The sequence below is a fragment of the Brassica napus genome, unplaced genomic scaffold, assembly GCF_020379485.1.
Source record: "Brassica napus cultivar Da-Ae unplaced genomic scaffold, Da-Ae ScsIHWf_3088;HRSCAF=3902, whole genome shotgun sequence".
In the NCBI taxonomy this organism is placed as follows: domain Eukaryota; kingdom Viridiplantae; phylum Streptophyta; class Magnoliopsida; order Brassicales; family Brassicaceae; genus Brassica; species Brassica napus.
In genome coordinates, this window is record NW_026016323.1 from 12,804 (window position 1) to 25,531 (window position 12,728).

Genomic DNA, 12,728 nt, shown 5'->3' on the forward strand with positions numbered 1-12,728 from the left:
ACAGCTTGCTTCTTTTTATAGTTTCTGTTTCTTTGTTGATTCTTTGCTTCTTTGTCCTTATTTTCTTTGTTGTCTATTCTCTTTGCTTCCTTCCTTGGTTTCGTGTTTTCTTAGTTTCTTCCTTAATTCCTTGGTTTCTTGATTCAATTGTTTGTATACCTGCTTGCTCGATAAGTTGGTTTCTATTTCTTCTACAACGGATGGATCCTGTAAGGCATCTGACACTTCTTCTCGTGATATATACTTTTACTCAACTGACCTTTTTATATCTGCCTTTTCTCTAACTTATTCAGTTCCTGACATGCAAGATAATACCTCAGAGTCTTAGAAAAACGGCTAGATCACATTAGCAGGATCCACAGAAGTAAGCCTCAGTACTCCCAAAGAGAAGATGGCTGCTTGACTTGACCAAGGCTTGGTTAGCAGAGCTTCTAGTAGTACTAAGTACTAACATGAACAATCAGTCCAGGTGACTTATAATCTTGTATCTTTATTATTTCAGTGTTTACTAATTAAACATCATATTGGGCATTGCAATCATAAAGTCTGTTTGCCTTGTAGTCGTTCACATGCCATTTTCACAATCACTGTGGAACAAATGCGCAAGATCAATACAGATTCTCCTGAAAATGGTATTTACAATGGGAGCTTGAAAGAAGAGTATCTTTGTGCCAAGTTGCACATAGTATACCTTGCCGGTTTAGAACGCGCCAAAAGAACAGGTTCTGACGGTATGAAAGTTAAAGAAGGTTAGTGTTCTTGTGTTTCATTTTTTAGACCAGCAATAAAGCCTTGTCGATTATTTTGTTGTAATGGAAGTTGATCATTTTTCACCAGGAGTTTACATAGATAAAGGCCTTCTTGCGCTGGGTAATGTCATTAGTGCGCTTGAAGATGAGAGAAAGCGTAAAGATGGTGCTCATGTTCCTTACATACAGTAAACTTACACATAAATAAAGGTATACTTGTCTTCTAATTTCTTGAATATCACATTGCTCAGTGTTTGCTCCTTTCTCACAAGTTGTTGCATGCTAACTTCTTAGGTAACCTGCAGGGTTCTTTTAAGCCCTTAACATTTTGGTTAATGCTAGTTTTGTATCTCTAATGCTTGCTATGTGGGTTTCAGCTTGCATCAGTACTGCAGATATTAATGCTGAGTAAACACTTAACACACTTAAATATGCAATCCGTGCTCGAAACATCCGGAACAAACTTGTTGTAAGCTATTCCGAGATATCATGTCAATAGAAGAGACCAGTTATTTGTTGAAACTAAGTTACTCTAATTTTCTTGTTCTATAATTTGATATTTATAAACATAGGTTAATAGAGATCATGTGTCCAGTGAGATGCTGAAAATGCGCCAACAGCTAGAGTACTTGCAGGCAAAGCTTCCCTTATGGAATGGAGGATCCTCATGTGCGAACTCCAGTTATGTTGACCTTGGTGTCTGGTTTTTACTTGAAAATTCAAGAAAAAATTGACGTATAAAGGAAAGGATTGCTTATCTAGAAACTGCTAATGAAGACCTTTGTCGTGAACTCCATCAGTGTCGTAGCAGATATGCTGGTGTAAAGCATTATGAAAAAGACTTTAAAGACATACAATATGTAATGTTCGAACTGATACATTTATAATTTTGTGTACTCATTATTTTTATGAAGCATTGAATTGTTTGGTGGTAGGATGAAATCATCGGTCTCGTCAAACCTGATGGGCTAAAAAGGAGCTTGCACAGTATGGAGTCGTCCAATTGTGCTATGGTTGAAGCCACAATAGGAAAAAGAAATCTTCCAAAGAGTTCTGAAGAAAACAATGTTATTTAAGACGAGACTTCTCATTATGTGCAGGTGATTCAAGGGAAATAGATGAAGAGGCAAAGGAGTGGGAGCACAAACTCTTGCAAAGTAGTATGGATAAAGAGTTGCATGAACTGAACCGTTGTCTTGAGGAAAAGGAGGTATCTTTCACTTGTTTTCTTAGAACTAAAACGTCCTGGAGGGTTTGAGATTTATTCTTGTCCATAACTACATAATTGATGTGTGAAAACAGTCTGAAATGTTGCTTTTTGACGGCTATGATCCGGCTGCGCTAAAGCAATATTTTGGAAGAAAGTTGCCGAGGTGGAGGATGAAAAGAGATTTGTTCAGGTGGAATTTTTTTTGCATTTGATGCTCAAGTCTCATCAAAAAGGACCATTTCGAGTTGTTGAACTGTTTGGCTATTTCTTGCTTTAGGGAAGAGAGAAACCGTTTGTTGGCTGGAATTGAGAACCTTGCTTCTGTTGGTGAAGTACAGAAGTTGCAAAATGTGCATGCTCAGAATTTGAAATCGCTTGAAGTACAGCTTCAAAACCTTAAGAAAAAGCAAGAGAACCATTGTCAGCTACTGAAGCAGAAACAAAAGAGTGACGACGCTGCTCGGAGGTTAGAGGAAGAATTCTATCCATCAAGGCACAGAAGGTATAAGCATGATGCGTTTTTCAACTTCGAATATATATTTTTCAGTTATCATATATACTCATGTCACATCTTCTCTTTGAAAATGCATTTGTTTGATTGTCTTCGTTGGATTTGATAGGTTCAGCTGCAACATAGAATGAAACAAGAAGCAGAACAGTTTTGACAGTGGAAAGCCTCCCGGGAGAAGGAACTTGTGCAGGTACCTTTGCCTTTTATATCTTACCTAAGTCCTTGCGTTGATATTTTTATCCATAAGAAATCTTCTCTCAAATAATCTTAGATTCTAACTGTACCTTTACACTTATACTTCCTGGCTAACAAAATTACGGCAAGATGGCAGAAAGAGCGAGTATGAAAGGCATAAGCTACAAGCTTCGAATCAGCGCCAGAAAATGGTATGCACAAGATTCTTACTATGTAATTCTATAAGTTTGAACCTTGAGTAGTGTTCCATGGTCTCTGAAAGATAAAAAGATTCAGCTGTGATATTAAGGAAAATTTTCACTCTCAGGTTCTTCAGAGGAAGATAGAAGAGGCTGCAATGGGTACCAAGAGATTAAAAGAATTGTTGGAAGCTCGAAAATCTTCTCCTCGTGAACACACAAGTATGTTTTTTTTTTGAAACAGAACACACAGGTATGTTGTAAAATGCTTTTAACACTTAAATGGAATCATGTCACTGAGTAAAGTAGTTGATATGTGAAGCCTGTTGAATAGTTAGCTTGGGCCCTACATGAGTTATCCTCGTATTTAAAGAAATTAAATGGTGATCCTTTTGTGCTTTTGAGATTCTAAGTAGAACACTCTTTGTGCAGGTGGTACACACGGTTTTGGAACAAATTAGGTGCGCATTCACCATATCACCTTCATTACAAATCTAATTCAGTTCATACTCTTCTATACCAATGAGAAGGCGTTGCAGCGATGGCTAGATCATGAATTGGAAGTCATGGTGAATGTACATGAAGTACAAGAAACAAAGCCATGTGTATGTGTCCCTAATGCATTTAGCCTTTGTAATAAGTTAATCATCACCAAGACTGTTCACTTTGTGTGGTTAGCCTTGTCGAAGAGTTTTCTGTGTTAAGACAAGTGGAAGAGTTGGCAGTGAAAGGCTTAAGTCCTCCAAGAGGGAAGAATGGCTTTGTTAGGTACTTCTTCTCGGATGAACTTTTTCATTCGGTTTCTAATTTTGCCTTTGACCTTATTTTACAAGTTTTGTCTCAGGGGATCATCGTTGTCACCTAATGCAAGGATGGCTCGAATATCTTCACTTGAGAACAGCTCGGCATATCTTCAAATTCTCTAGTAGCCATGGCCTCACAACTCTCTGAGGCAGAAGAACAGGAACATGCTTTAACAAACTGCCTGCTGGAACCAGCTACGTTCAGTGGGAGAGGCAAAGAACTTGCTTCAATATATGTTCAACTCTCTTGCAGAAACAAGGTGCCTCCAGATTCCAAGTGACACACCTCTAACATCAAAGAGAATATATTTCAGCGGTAAAATTAGCCTTCAACAAGTGTGTTCATGTCCTTTCTTTGTGCTCATGCAGGTGCCAAGCTTCTGATAAAGTTTGAACTTCCTGAACTCGATCAAACTCGATCGCAATCGATAAAAATCAAACGAATGAATGTATTTGCGCTTTGTATTAAGAACCAACTGAGAATCGCTGGCTTAACCCAGGCGAATCCTCCTCAAGTCTCTCGACTCAATCCAAAATACAAAAGCTAACTAACAACGATCACAAAGCGTCTTATTTAAAGCTTCCAACGAACTCTAACGGAAAACCCTCTTTCTCGTCTAGAGTCTCTCGCCTGCTTCCCTTTCTTTAAGACCCGCTAGTTGATTCCGAGTCTTCCTTCAAACTCTCCCTCTCTCCTCTCTCCCGCGCTTCTCCTTCTTCCATTCTTTTCTTCCTTCTCACGTAACGATATTGTAGCTTATCAATACCCCCCTTTTCGAAATTAAGCTTGTCCTCAAGCTTGAACTGTGGATACTGATCACGAAGCTCCCCATAAACGACCCATGTATTCTCTGATGACGGAAGTGCTCGCCACTGTACCAATAACTCCAAAGCCCCCTTATCATTGTAGCGAGTTTCCAGAATAGCTTCTGGAATGATTAACAGATCATCCAAACTTGTAGGAAGTGCTGGTAACGGAAGGACCTTATGCTGAGCCCCTAAGACCGCCTTGAGCTGAGACACATGAAAAACAGGATGAATCTTTGTCTCAGGAGGCAAAGCCAAACGGTAAGCTGTCTTTCCAATACGTTCTTGCACTGCGTAAGGACCAAAGAACTTTGCCGAAAGCTTCTGACACACGCGACGAGCCACGGATTGCTGTCTGTAGGGTCGTAGCTTCAAGTAGACCATATCTCCTACGGTAAACTCTACATCCCTTCTGTGTTTATCGGCGTTATTCTTCATTAGCTGCTGCGCATGAACGAGGTGATTTTTGATATCTACCAACATAGCATCACGCTCCACCAGCATAGTTTCCAAATCAGCATTAGTCGTAGAACCAGATTCAAATCTCAACAATGCAGGAGGTTCTCGACCATACACAACCCGAAAAGGTGAAGTTTTCAAGGAAGTGTGATAGGAGGTATTGTACCAGAGTTCGGCCCAACAAAGATACTTGTACCACGTTCGTGGATGAGACGACGCGAAACACCGCAGATACGTCTCCATACATCTGTTTAACACCTCTGTTTGTCCATCAGTTTGCGGGTGAAACGCAGTGCTGAACTTCAAAGACGTCTCAGATAAACGAAACAGTTCTTTCCAAAAAGAGCTTAAGAAGATCTTGTCACGATCTGAGACTATTGATTTCGGAAACCCGTGCAGACGAACCACTTCTCCAATGAATTTCTTCGCAACATCACTAGCTTGGAAAGGATGCTTAAGGCCAATGAAATGAGTATATTTACTCAAGCGATCCACCACCACGTATATGACGTTGTAACCAAAAGAGGTCGGTAAGCCCTCGACAAAATCCATAGACAGGTCTTCCCATACAGCCACTGGTATCGGAAGAGGCTGAAGCAGTCCCGCGGGGCTCAAGGTGGAATATTTGTGTGTCTGACACACATGGCAAGCCGCCACGTATTGCTGAACTGAACGTAACAACCCTGCCCAATGGAACCACCGTTGAATCCGCTTCACTGTTTTAAGCACCCCTGAGTGACCGCCTTGAAGTCCATCATGACATTCTTTCAGAATTGTAGTGACGAAGGTAGAAGAGCTGGGAATGACCAAACGATGTTTGTACCAAAGTTTGTCATCTGTGATTGTATAATGTTTTAAACCTGTGTCTCCTTCCTGTACCCTCTGCTTCAATAACTGTATCTCTTGAGACTCTTGTATTTCTTTATAGAGGTCCTGCAGCTGGAGAGAAACGGGAATGGTTATAGCAAATAAGGTAGCCTCAGAGACTTGTAAAGAAGAGTGTTCAATACGTGAAAGGCCATCTGCAGCTTTGTTCTGAATTCCCGGCTTGTAGATTATATCAAACTCATACCCCAACAACTTGATTAACCACTTCTGATACTCCATACTGACTTCCCTCTGTTCCAACAAAAACTTTAGGCTTTTCTGATCCGTGTGCACCACAAACTTTCTACCGAGAAGGTAGTGTTTCCATTTACGTATTGCGAGCACCACTGCCATCAGTTCCCGTTCGTAGATTGGTTTTAACTGCTCCCTTGCTGACAACGCATGGCTGAAGTAGGCTATAGGTCGACCCCCTTGCATCAGTACTGCTCCCACCCCAAATCCAGATGCGTCACACTCCACCACAAAAGTCTGAGTAAAGTCTGGCAGAGCCAATACCGGTGCCGTTATCATTGCTTTCTTCAAGTTATCGAAAGCCATCTGAGCTGCTTGAGACCAGCCAAACTTATCTATCTTCAAAAGATCTGTTAATGGTCGAGCTAAAATCCCATAACTCATCACAAAACGCCTGTAGTACCCAGTCAATCCTAAGAACCCGCGTAGTTGTTTAATGTTCTTGGGTGTAGGCCACACTCTCATTGCTTCTGTCTTTACATTATCTGTCGCCACCCCTGCAGCTGAGATAACATGACCAAGGTACTCCACTTGGCTTTGTGCAAACAGACATTTCTTTTTATTCGCAAAGAGCTGATATTTGTCAAACACCTTCAAAACCTCTTCCAAATGACGGACATGTTCCTCTTCGTTCTTGCTGTATATCAACACATCATCAAAGAACACCAGCACGAACTTTCCCAAAAAAGGGCGAAACAGATCATTCATCAGAGACTGAAATGTAGAAGGAGCATTTGTGAGCCCAAATGGCATTACTAAGAATTCGTAATGGCCATCATGGGTTCGAAATGCTGTCTTCGGAACATCCTTCTCCTCCATACGTATTTGGTGAAAACCCGCAGTCAGATCCATCTTTGAAAAGACCTTTGCTCCGTGCAGTTGATCCAGGAGTTGGTCAATCATAGGAATATGATACTTGTCTGCTATTGTTGCCTGGTTTAAGGCTCTATAGTCCACGCAGAATCGCCAAGATTTATCCTGCTTCTTGACCAAGAGCACCGGACTAGAGAACGGGCTTCGACTCACACGTATCAATCCTTTTTCAAGCATTTCCGCAACCATTGTAGACATGGCCTCCTGATGTGCTTGTGGGTAACGATACGGTCTTACATTGATAGCTGTAGTTCCTGCTTTCAGTGTAATCGCATGTTCCCTGCCTCTTACCGGAGGAAGGCCTTGTGGTTTGTCGAAAATGTGTGCGTACCGCTGTAACACTCTCTCAATGTCAACTGGTAACACTGGACGCACCTTCTTCTCTTCCTGCAACAAGCTAAACCAAGAATCACAGGGGACCTCCCACTGACCGTCATCCACAGAAAGACTTTGAAAAGCTGGTTGCAATTGGTGAATATCCAACTCGCCACTTAACATTGCTCGTTTTCCTTTATGCCAAAAACGCCAATCTTGAGTCATCCAATCAATCTCACATTTACCAAGCGTTCTCAACCATTGTATCCCAAGAACCAAGTCTACCTTTCCCAACTCAAGGGTGATGCAATCAATCTCAAATTCAAGTCCCTGCATCTCCAACTTGACGTTTCTGCAAATTCCTCCTGCGTTAATAGCAACACCATTCCCCAACACGACATGCATTTGTGTGTTTGAATTTGCAGATAGGCCCGCCTTCAATGCTAGCTGTGGAGTAATAAAATTGTGTGTGGCTCCGCAATCAATCAAGACCACTGCTTTTACTCCAGCTAACTGCCCCCACAGTTTTGTTGTTACAAGTGAATCAATGCCAAGGTAAGCATTGAGAGAAATTTCCATCAGTTGTGGTCCCTGTACATCCTTCTCCTCCGTATCAGCGGTTTCCACTTCTTCTGGATAAACGTCTTGCAACACTTCAACTTCTATGTCATCTATCAGCATCAATATTTGTAACTCCGCATTCGCACACACATGACCTCGGAACCAACTCGTCTTACATTTAAAACACAGCTTTAGCCTCTTCAACTCAGCTAATTCCGCTGGAGTTAAGTGTAATCGTGGTCTCGGAGGTAAGTTCTTGTGCGTTTCCGGTTGCTTACTTTTGTCGTCGGCAAGTGGCTGCAGAGCACGTTGACCAAACTGATTTGATCGGTGGTGTTTGTTATTGTAATCCGTCTGTCGAGGTTTCCCTCGTTCACTCATGACGTGACAGAAGGTACTGCTTTCCATCTTGATCACAGCAGCAATGTGGTTACGCAGACCTTTTGGTTCCTTGAGTTTGATGACCTCTTTCATTTCCTGTTTCAGTCCCGTATAGAACTTGCTGATCAGATTAGGCTCATCAATCCCTTTAACTTGAGTTATCAATTCTTCAAACTCCTTGACATACTGTCGCACAGAACCCGTTTGCTTCAACGCACACAAGCGATTACGAGGCTCATCATCAATTGATTCCGCAAATCTCTCCAGCATCCGCTGTTTAAAGTGGAACCAGCTCTCGAATCTCTCCTCCTCTGCCTCCCACAAATACCAATTCAACACTTCACCCGTCAAGCTCAGAGCCACCAATTCAAGCTTCTCCTGCTCTGAGTATTTTGCTGCTCGAAAATATCTCTCCACGTTCCGTATCCAACAGTACGGCATCAAGCCATCAAACGTAGGCAACTCAATCTTCTTTAACAAACTTTCTCGACTCGCAAACATATCTGTATTCCTCCGATAACCTAACGGATGATTCTCCGATACTGGTATCGCATCATGTACCTGAGGTTCTGAAGACGCTGCTACGTCTTTACCGTGAGGTTTCGACGAAGTCGTATTGGACTCGATTCTGTCGATTGCAGCCGCTATCTTCTGTAACTGAAACTCAACTGAGCCCAAACGTGACTCAACGGCGCCGACTCGTTCATCCGTCGTTGTGTTAGCCTCCGTCAGCTTCCTCCATCCCTCATAGATCACCTTTACCGTCTTCTCCGTTTCCACGGCCGATCGCTCCATGTGATCCAATCTTCCCTCCGATTCTTCGGTCAAATCCATCGCGAGATGCTCACCGCACCAATGATAAAGTTTGAACTTCCTGAACTCGATCAAACTCGATCGCAATCGATAAGAATCAAACGAATGAATGTATTTGCGCTTTGTATTAAGAACCAACTGAGAATCGCTGGCTTAACCCAGGCGAATCCTCCTCAAGTCTCTCGACTCAATCCAAAATACAAAAGCTAACTAACAACGATCACAAAGCGTCTTATTTAAAGCTTCCAACGAACTCTAACGGAAAACCCTCTTTCTCGTCTAGAGTCTCTCGCCTGCTTCCCTTTCTTTAAGACCCGCTAGTTGATTCCGAGTCTTCCTTCAAACTCTCCCTCTCTCCTCTCTCCCGCGCTTCTCCTTCTTCCATTCTTTTCTTCCTTCTCACGTAACGATATTGTAGCTTATCAGCTTCTTCCTTAATTCCTTGATTTCTTAACTCAAATGTTTGCATTTCTGCTTGCTGGATATGTTGGTTTGTATTTCGTCTAGAATGGAAAAGGATCATGTAAAGCATATGGAACTCTTTCTCGTGATATACTTTTACTCAGCTGTCCTTCTTATATCTGCTTTTTCTCTAACATGTTCATTTCTTACATGCAAGATAATACCCCATGCTCTTAGATAAACGGCCAGATCACATTAGCAGGATTCACTGAAGTAAGCGTCAGTACTCCCAAAGAGATGGCTGGTTGCCTTGACCAGTATTGTATTGTTTGTTTAGGAGAATGTCTGATGGATCCAAAATATTAACGGTAAATATTAAATTTTCATCTTCGTCTCATGTTGCAAAGTATCAGCTTTTAAGAGAAAATTGACATTGTTTATCTTTTTGAGTCTAAAACTGTTTGCATTTTTTTTTTCAGATATAAAAATAAATATATGTACTCTCCTCACTTCTTTAAAACTGTAAAATGACATAACAATTTGCATCTAGGAAGGAGAAGTGGATTATTTCACATAAGTCGACATTTTATCGTTGCATTACTGACCTTCAATGAAATTTTTTGAGATTTTCTTTCATTAACATTTTCCACTCTTTTCTTTTTACCTACATTCATAGTCCTGAACATATTTTTGTCTTTTGTTTCTCAGGTATGTTTGTTTCCACACTTGCATTGCACATCCCTGCACATGACTTTTTCTTTGTTCAAAAGTAGTTTCGTTTGCTTGAAGCTGCAAATCTTTATTCGTTACTGATAGGACACTTGTGACCAGTTTATCAAACTGTTTCAGGACTGTCAGGACAAAGGTACAATTATTTAGATCATCTAGAAGGATTTTGCTACACACGTATCCTACGTAGTCAAAGACACGTTTTTGCTTAATCAGGTCCATTGCAGATGAAACTCTAAATGCTTCTGCCAGGTATTTGTCTACGCTTTTATTCAGTTTACATGTGATGCACTTTAGGTATCTGCCATCATTCTAGAGTTGAATAAGAGTGTATTTGGATATGAGAAAGTCAATATTCATCTGGAGACATGTGAAGCTTGAGGTAACTGCAGAATGAAGCATAATGAGACTATGTTCGAGTAATGAAGACTAACTACTAAGCAAACACCATCTCACTTTTTTTTTGTTCACAGGTGTCTTTCTTCTATATTACGTCGGCTTTCTTTCTGTTGCTCTCAATTCAAGTCCCATGTTAGAATAGAGCTGGAGCAATCAAAAGTTCTTTCAATTTAATAGTTCATAGAAACTGCAAAGTGAGAATTCACTTGAAACATTTGTGAAGACATAATGTTATTCAAATTGATTAATATGTGTATGTTCTTTTCATCTTGGGTGGTGGTGGTGAAGTGAAGGATGTGTGCTTATTAAGAAAAGTATCAGGAATTCACTGCAGGTAACACCCGTTGTATACTCATTTTATATGAGCTTACTCTGATGTTTGGTATCTGGGTTTGTGTGCTTTGAGGATATTTGTATTTTGTTGTTGTTGTTGTTGAAGATGTCTACGAAAGTCAAAAGGGATTTGCATACATGAACCGGTCTTACCCATTTAATATGTAACCTTGATGCTATATTTGGGTGGTAGTTAGCTAGCTGACTTAGATTTCATATCATTCATTTGACAATTGTTTGATCAACTTTGCAGGTATCTTTTTATTAGAGGTGAAAACAGTTGAAAGCGGTACTGGATTGCAGATACTCCATCCGGTGAGGTGTTGGTCTGGCAAAAAAAAACAAATAAGGTATAAGGTATTAAAGTTTAACCTTGTCTTAAACCTGTATAAGGATTGTGACATTTTGTACATGCCTTCTTGGCATTCGTTTTGTGGACTATAGGCAGTGCTTGAGAGTGGGAATTTCAAGAAAAATTTGCATCTTTCAACTAACACAAGCTTCACTCTCTTCCGATATGGTGTTCATTCTTGTTGTTTTATTCAGTCTTCGATTTTCTTCTATGATTTGAAAGTTAATTTCTCTTTTATGTTCAGTGTAGCAGATTTCATAGCCAAGGTAACCGAGAACATTATAGGTATATACTATCGAAATCACAACAGTTATGCTATCCACAGAGTGTGATCGTTGTGATTTCAGGACATGCATTCATGCATCGCATTCATACATACATGCATATGTTCATGCATTGCATACACACATACATTCATGCATATTTGCATCCTTTATTCTAGTTTTGTTCATTTCTTTCATCATATGCTTAATTTAATTGGTTTTTTGCTTATTTAATCAATTTGCTTGATTCCTTGTTTTTGTTTTCTTCGTTTCCTTGATTGCTTCCGTACATGCTTAAGTTGTTTGCTTGCTTGCTTTTTGTGTTTTTTTTTGAACTGTTTTGTGTTTCTTTTTGCTTTCTCTGCTTCTTTCTATTTTTCTTCTTAGCGCTTTGGTTGCTTTTTTTGGGTTTATTATTTACTGCATGGCTTCTTTGCTACTTTCTCTTATTTGCTTACATGCTTCTTAAAATACAATAAATTATGCATAGCTAAATATTATTACTCTTACAGTTTATGTACACTTTAAATTATTATTTGTATGAAGACTATATTTTATTTTATAGCTGTGTATTTAAAAATATTAGTTTTAGTCTTTTAAACACTAATTAATACAAAATATAATTTATTAACAATAGACAATTATGTTAATTGTTACAGTTGGTTATTTTTCCGTAAATTGTTGTCTGTACAATTTTTATCATTACCAATAATATTTAACATATTTAGCAAAATTCAAAAAGACAAATTAAATATTTACACATTCTCATTTTGCAAAATATTATAACAGTAATGACACCGAAATTTATCGTAATCAAAACTAATAACTTTATATAATTTTAATAAAAAGTATTAATCAAAAATATTCCGCGAATCAAAACCTAGTAATAGTCTTAATTTCATATGAAAGATTATAGTAATTGTTTGAAAAACTTACTTACCACATGTCCATTGCTCATATATACTTATTAAAATGAGTATTTTAGAAATTCAAGAGTCTCCATTACTTATCTTCTGTTAGATACTCTTGTAATAAGAATTATTTCTAACTGTTAATTTTCAAAAGAAAATAACAATTACATAAATAAATATGTTAAAAATACTTAAATAAGAATACCTTTTGAATTATTTTGATCCATGAATTATATCAGTTGAGCAATTTCATTGAGAATTTCCTATAGAGTAAACCACTTGATATATCATAAGAAATTTATGAGATTACGAGAACTTTTGGTGTCATTAATATAGGTTCAGTCACTTTTTAACAACATTTAAT

At 39.2% G+C, this 12,728-nt stretch overlaps 1 pseudogene; it reads left to right on the forward strand.

Moving 5' to 3' along the window:
• Nucleotides 1–598: 598 nt before the first annotated feature.
• On the forward strand, nt 599–3,305 carry LOC111215921 (annotated as a pseudogene).
• Nucleotides 3,306–12,728: the final 9,423 nt, after the last annotated feature.